Source organism: Octopus bimaculoides, chromosome 2 (assembly GCF_001194135.2).
Source record: "Octopus bimaculoides isolate UCB-OBI-ISO-001 chromosome 2, ASM119413v2, whole genome shotgun sequence".
NCBI classification, from domain to species: Eukaryota; Metazoa; Mollusca; class Cephalopoda; order Octopoda; family Octopodidae; genus Octopus; species Octopus bimaculoides.
This window is the reverse complement of record NC_068982.1, coordinates 142,233,641-142,241,176: the sequence shown is the minus strand read 5'-3', so window position 1 is coordinate 142,241,176 and position 7,536 is coordinate 142,233,641. Positions and strand designations below refer to the sequence as shown.

The following is a 7,536-nucleotide window of genomic DNA, read 5'->3' as shown; positions in this document are numbered from 1 at the left end:
GAGATAGAATCGAGAATATCATTTGTGACATAAACATATTTTACCAGCAACTGTACATTTTGTTCTATGCATCTTACTAAGATTCCATTTAATTTTTCAGCTTATAAACCTCAGGATGTCACTATTGTTGAAATGATATCCTTTTACTCTATATTTCTGACTTATGACAGCAATCATTCTCATTATTTAATATCATCTAATATCGTCGTCGTTGTAGTGAACACCAAAAAAAAAAAAAACAGACCAACTTGAGTATAAATTCATCATGATGAACATCTACATCGTCGAGATAAACATTATGGATTTGGACTGAGTTTCGTCGCTTCTCCATTGCCTTCAGGTGTTTTAACACTCGGCGCTTTGAGGGAGAAATCTCCGCCACACTATATCGAAGCCTCCCGGCCAGCACGCTTTCCGTGTGCACTACGTATGTATCTTTGATAATGTTTCTTACACTGGCGTTGCTTCTATTAAATATTCAAATGTATTCTTACTTATACGTGGTCGGATCATACTTGCGCATAATTTTTACACTATATGCATATAAGTCGTAGACTGGTGGTACAATCAATCTGCGATACGGTTCGATTACGTTATGTTGATAAGGCAGAAAAATAGCGTAACTTCGATGTACATCCCTCTTGAATGGGATTTGGGGTGAGGTATCTCAACCACCCATGACTTTCAGGAGTTTAACACCCGGTTCTTCGATGGAGTATTCTCCACCAATTTGCAGCCTTCCGGCAAATACACTATTCCTGTGCGCTGCGTATGTGTTGTCAATAATGTTCATTTGAGTGTGTGTACGTGTGTGTGTGTATGTGTGTGTATGTTTGCGAGTTATAGATCTCCTGAGCATATCAATACACACAACGGACTCTGCCGTCCAAGATGACGTATGAATATTGAGCTTTTGCCGAATGGTTTATTTGTAGTGATCAAATGTATGTGTTGTACACTAGCTCACTAACTCCATCAAGTCGATGTTGCATGAACAGTTGCACAGCACGTCAGGTGTCGAAGTGATCGCAAAACGATATAAAATGAAGTGCATTGCTCAAGATCACAATGCACCATCTGATATAGAAATTGGAATCACGATCTCACGAACCTGAGTGCAACACCCTAACTACGGGGCTAAGCGTCCTCAAAATGCACTGACTCAAAATTTAATATATTCATACTTATAAGCATATATGTATATATATATATATATATATATATATAAAGCAGTTGTATACTGTCAACGTAACGTGACAGTCCCAATAAGGGAATCATACTGCTGCTATTTAGCCCTAGGAAGCTGGACCACTTTCTGTCGGCTTTGACACATTTCTTATGTCCTTATGTTTATGAGGGGGAGACAAGCACCTCCACCCAGCCGATCCTATATATATGTGTGTATGTGTGTACTTGTATGTATGTATGTATGCATGTCTCTTTTGTTTTCTAATCATTATAAATCTTCCGCTGAGAAGGACGCACCGGTTTCCAACAAAGATACAAGGCTCCATCTTTTTGTTGTAGTGACCACATACAAATTCACCGTGAGAAATGTCTTCCATATTTTTAGTGTTCCACTAACAGATTGCACTTGTAATGTACGAATTAGCCGGTCTATTTCTCTCTCTGAAAATTCCGGTTTATTTAGATTCTCATTTAAACACTTGCTAACAAAATATGCAGCCATGCTGGGGCACCGTTTTTAGTCGAACAAATCGACCCCAAGACTTATATCTTGTAAGCCTAGTACTTATTCTATCGGTCTCCTTTGCCGAACTGTTAAGTTATGAAGACGTAAATACATCAACATCTATTGTAAAGCGATCGCGTGTATGGGGGAAAACAGACTCACTAACACACACACACACACACACACACACACACACACACACACACACACACACACACACACACACACACACGCAAATATATACGACAGGCTTCATTCACTTCCTGTCTAACAAATCCACTCAGAAGGTTTCGGTTGGCCTAAGGGAACAATAGAAGACACTCAACCAAGGTGCTACGTAGTGGGAATGAACCTGGAACCATTAGGTTAGTAACCAATCTTCTTACCACACAGCCACAACGAAGAGTTCGTATATATCAATATACCCAATTTGAGGACGAGCTTTCAGCGAGTTATTTACTTCCTTGTTGAAACCCAATATTGTGAGATATAAGTGTGGTTTAGATACTATGTGCAAACATGGACCTAGGTTACGTCTTGGTAGATGGAGAAGAAATATTTATTGCTTGCTACTACTCTTCCTTTTAATGCTTTGAGTTTTTTTTCATTTATATGTGGTCTTATATATTATTTGAGCACCATTATCAGGTAAATGTATGTATGGCTGCGCACACACATATATGTGAGCGCGCGTGTGTGTGTGTGGCATCAAATGTGACATAAAATCAATTGAAAATATTATATATATGTGTGTGTGTGTGTGTGTGTATGTATGTGTGTTCGTATGAATATAAGTGTGTGTGTCATCAGATGTGACAAAAAATCAATTGCAATCATTCTCTCTCTCTCTCTCTCTCTCTCTCTCTCTCTCTATATATATATATATATATATATATATATATATATATATATTTGTGTGTGGGTGGATATAAATACACGCACACGTATATACGCATAGGTATAGTTACACACACTCACACTAATACACGCACACACACACACACACACACACACATCAGAGTATAATTTTTGTTTGTAACAGTCAGGTGCACGTAGTGCGCTGCTTAGATTATTGGAAGTACAAAGAGAATCTTTAATATATTTTACTGTTTATATACACCATAGCACAGCGGGTAATGATGTACACAAACAGCCAAGAAATGTATAACTAAGTATAATTTCCTATGTAGATATATTTACAGAAGGGCACAAGGCAATAATCGAGTTTCAAACTGAACTCTTTATTTTCACACTCGGAATTAAGCTGGTGCTGCAATGTAAATCTAAAATATTTCAAAGAGACACAAAAAATATGTTTTGTGCAAGGTTTTGAGTGGATGAACTTAATGACATTTAGAAATTAAACTTACTTAGAGATTTGTCATAGAGATAAAGATGTAAAGAGAGACAAGTAGTTTGATGAATATAATCATAATTGTTGCGTGAATTACTGTGTTCATCAAACTTGAATTTTAAGTGAATTAATGCATGACTCTGATTTTCTAGTAATCATTTGCAATAACCAAATATGTTTTCGAGAATTTTAACAATTATTTTCAGCTAATTTGAGTTGAATCTTTCTTACTTTATGTCAACTAAAAGAGCTACATCTCAAAACTTTTTCATATTGCTGTAATACATTTTTGGCAGCCCTTTCTGTTGTTGGATATTTTCTTTTGTAAAACTCCGCTTGCATGAATTTTGCCGATATTCATTTTAAATTTACCATCTAGCAGCTGATCACTGCAAAAAAACTAAATTTGATTTCTGAAACAATCATACTCTTTTAACCAGTATTTGCGCGATATTTTTTTTTTTTTTTGTGCAATAGGGTAATTTTATGAAAAGGTGCACGTCAACTGATAACGTGATTTTACTAAATAATAAATTTCGTATTTTCAGATGTGGCGTTGAACATATATGAGGCGACAATGTCGGCAGCATATAAAAATCAACCTGCGAATAAGCAACCTGAACAGAGGTAATCCAATGAACTGCTATAGAGAAAGTTACGTACAATCTATTTTTCACTTTAAAGTCCTATACAAATATCTGTCCAATCAATATATTAATGTGATGATATAATACTCACTCCTTAAGCTAGCATCACTCTGTGTGTTCGAGTTATTCCCTGCATTATCTTTTGAGTCGATAGAGTAATAAAAAGAAACTGATAGATTTAAATGTTTCCTAGATGCTAACATATGTAGATTTATTTCTGTGCCTGGATACTCAACTCAACATATTCATATTGTATACTTCGGGGGTTGAAAATTCAAAGAATCGTAACAAGTACGTTTTGCTTAAAATCAAATTAAGATATTAAAATAGGATGCTGATTTTATGTAACAGGTCCAACGGTATTTCTAGTTTTTGAAGAACCACATTATTGTTGATTGAATCGACTTACACGTATTTATTGCAAAATGAAAGGCACAAAGATAATATAAAAGAATTTTTCATAAGGGGTGGGAAATATACATTAGAAGATGAGTTGGAAATTCGAATTCAATAGAGATCAAAAGTGGTACGATTATCAGCTGAAAGATGCTATTAATGACTACTGCTGTAATGTCCTCATCATAGCATAGAGTTATTGAGAACAAATATGATGGAAACAGAGAAATAGCTAAGTACGTAAGATGGCAAATATTTCTATATAATAATGCTTTAGAACTGAGACAAAAGAAACGCAATAAATAGATTGAAAAGATGTTTGAATTCGGGTAAGGAATTGATAAAGCTTAGAAACATACGAGATAAAAAAAATAAGAAACAAACATCAAGAACAATACCTTTATTCATAAAAATGACTGAAACAGTATCAAAATGTTTTAAGAGAAAAAGAAAAGAGAGAGAGAAAGAGAGAGAGAGAGAAAGAGCGGAAACGCATCATATATAATGAGCGGAACTTTCGTCGTTTCTCATGTCTTATTTAACATAATAAATCAAAGAGAAAGGTTAGCAGGATAACTAAAACACAATTGAACGCTGACATAAACGAGTACAATTGGAGAGTCACCGACACAATGATGCTACACACCCGCTGTCAATCGATTTTTGTTAGAAATAGTAGCTAAATATATCACTCAAATCTAAAGCATACCGTTTGTATGATAGCAAAAGTAGATAATATTGTTCGCAAAAGGAGAAAAAGGAAAATGAAAGAAAAAAGAAAAGAAAACACTGGTGAAAATTGTTACGGACGTTAAACTGTTGGTAATGCATTTAGGACTAAATTAAGGTGACGAATTGACAGAATCATTAGCACTCTGGATAAAATGCTTAGTGGCATTTCATCCGCCTTTACTTTGCCTTTCCTCCTCTCGGGGTCGAAAAAGTATGTACGGTTTGAACACTGGGATCGATGTAATCAACCCCTCAATCCTGAAATTCCTGGCCTTGTGCCAAAATTAGAAACCATACATTTAGGTCTAAATAACAAACAAGCAAGCACTAAAGAAATGGCCACTGTAGCTTATTTTGGCTTATTAACAACAGTATCTGTCCACAATCAGCAAGCGTCTCGTTAGAATACGCTGCTAAATTCAACAGGTAGGGGGCTGAATAAGGCAAACAAAGAAGACTTCTACAGTTTGGTTGAACTATTTATATATCTTACACTTGCTTTTTGATTAAGAATCTGTTCCTGTTTACGAGCTGCTTGTGATGGATGATATTCAACAAAGATAACCTCGGCTCCTGAGAATTAAGCAAGAAAATAGAAGCGATACATCGTTACACAAAAGAAATAATAATAGGAACTAACTGGAAATTGACGAGTTTTGTGATAATTTATAATGCAGAGACCTAATATGTCTGCACGATGATGAATGAGCGCAATTTAGAAAACGGATATAGCTGTGAAGTAAACAGACTTATTATGTAGAAATAAGGTTAGTTAAGATATATGCTAGAGAATTCTTTACATTTCGAATCCAATATCGGAATAAAAAAAAAATATTGTTGTACAACTAATCATTGCTGTCTACTCTTGAAAAGGCTATTGAAAGTATTTGCTTCTGATTTAATAAAATCGTGTTCGTAATTATAACAATTTACTCTGATGTATGATGAATGTTATATAATGTTATAATTGAGATTGGCAAAAATGGACGCATTGAACTAATTGGAATTCGGAATTTAATTACGTTCCCTTAAATTCTATGATCGAATCACTCAAAAAACGAATTTGTCATCATAATTCTAGGGACGATATAATATATACATGTACCGGATTGAAGTTAATTAAAATAGCTACAAACCAATCATCAAATATTTGGAAGAGTTAGAAATCAAAATATCAAACAGCTATTATTTCACATGAATGACATTTAAATTCATACAACTTTGTTTTTAAGATTAATTCGTATTTTCTAGACACTCTAGCTTATTTATAGATGCTCTTCATGGTCTTTATATTATTTTGTTCTCCCATGGCTAAACTTACGTAAGTTTTGTCTGGTTTTAGTCATTTTCCACTTCACGCTTTTCTTTTCTTGTCCTCTTCTTTTAATTGCAAATTCTTATCTCGAAGTCACTTCATCTATTTCCATGTAAACGGAGATTCTTGTCCAACGCACTATGCAGCGGAAATGAGAATAGAACCGTGGTTTCTATGCTTTCTATGTAGATATACACACTACACACACACACGCACACACACACAAACAAGCATATCCAAAAGCACACATAAACACAGAAACACACAAACACATAAACATACACACGCGTGCACACTGAGATTGTTATGCTTGTGTATGCATTTGTCTTAATACAACTGTATGTGTGTGTGCGTGTATGTGTGTTTTCGATTCAGCGTTCCCCAAATGCAACGAGTCTTTGGCAGCCGTGTTCCGAGTATCAAAAACTAAAATTACCGAGTATCTCAAGGCCCCAGTTAGAGTCAATATGTCCATGTAGGGTTAATCAGAGTACCTCGCTTAGAGTCAAAGAGAGGCACAATTTTGCAATGGTAGACAGCTATATGTGAAGATTAAAAATGGCATCAACGCCATCAAAGTCAATTGGAAATTTCAATAAAGATCGGAACCCTATCTGAATGATAAGCTTTGCGTAGGAAAAGGAGAATCATTTTCAAATTTCACATGATCCGAATGATTTTCTGAACTTGAAAGCCGAAATATTAGGATGCTACCCTTATGATGACAATTTAGTTATACAGTGTGGTCGTCCTCATTTTAGTACTAGAGAACGACGAGCACGTACACACATCGACAATTGACTTAGTTCAAACAAGGTTGATATTAATCTATGGAAAGTAACTCTTTTTTCTGTCCAAGAAAATGTTACAGTTTTCCACCGGTTCGTTTTGATTCTTTTTAACAGCATCTACACAACCAGTGTTTGCATACGTACTACGAAGGTAAAAAAAAGCTATGCACCCCCTACCACCATGGTCTGAAGAATCAGTAATAATGCCAAGTACAAAAGTCAGCTCGAAACGGACGGTAACATCTTGATTAGTTAATATACTACCTATTTCCATAAAGATAGTATGTGTGTGTATGTGCGTGCGGGGCTGTCGAAATTGTTATGTGCATATATATATATATATCCCAAAAATAGAACAAAAACGCAACAGACGTCAATAAAATATCCGGAGAGATAGACGATACAAGGACGGAGAGAAAAAAACGAGGGCGAGTCAATCGTAGCCTTCTGTCATCAGTCAAGCTTCCAGGTCGTCCTTATAGTTGAGGCCGGTTACGCTTAAGACTGTTCAAATCTGGTTGGCCCGAAAAGTCTAAGATAAGACCATTAAATTTTGGTGGAGAAAGCAAGCGATTGTGTGCGATAACGAAGACAAAATAGGTATATAT

At 35.4% G+C, this 7,536-nt stretch overlaps 1 protein-coding gene across 5 annotated transcripts in view; it reads right to left on the bottom strand.

Annotated features, from left to right (window-relative positions):
* LOC128247032 (glutamate receptor ionotropic, NMDA 2B-like) overlaps positions 1-7,536 on the bottom strand; it is a 1,034,258-nt gene that overhangs the window by 981,265 nt on the left and 45,457 nt on the right. The window lies entirely within an intron of this gene.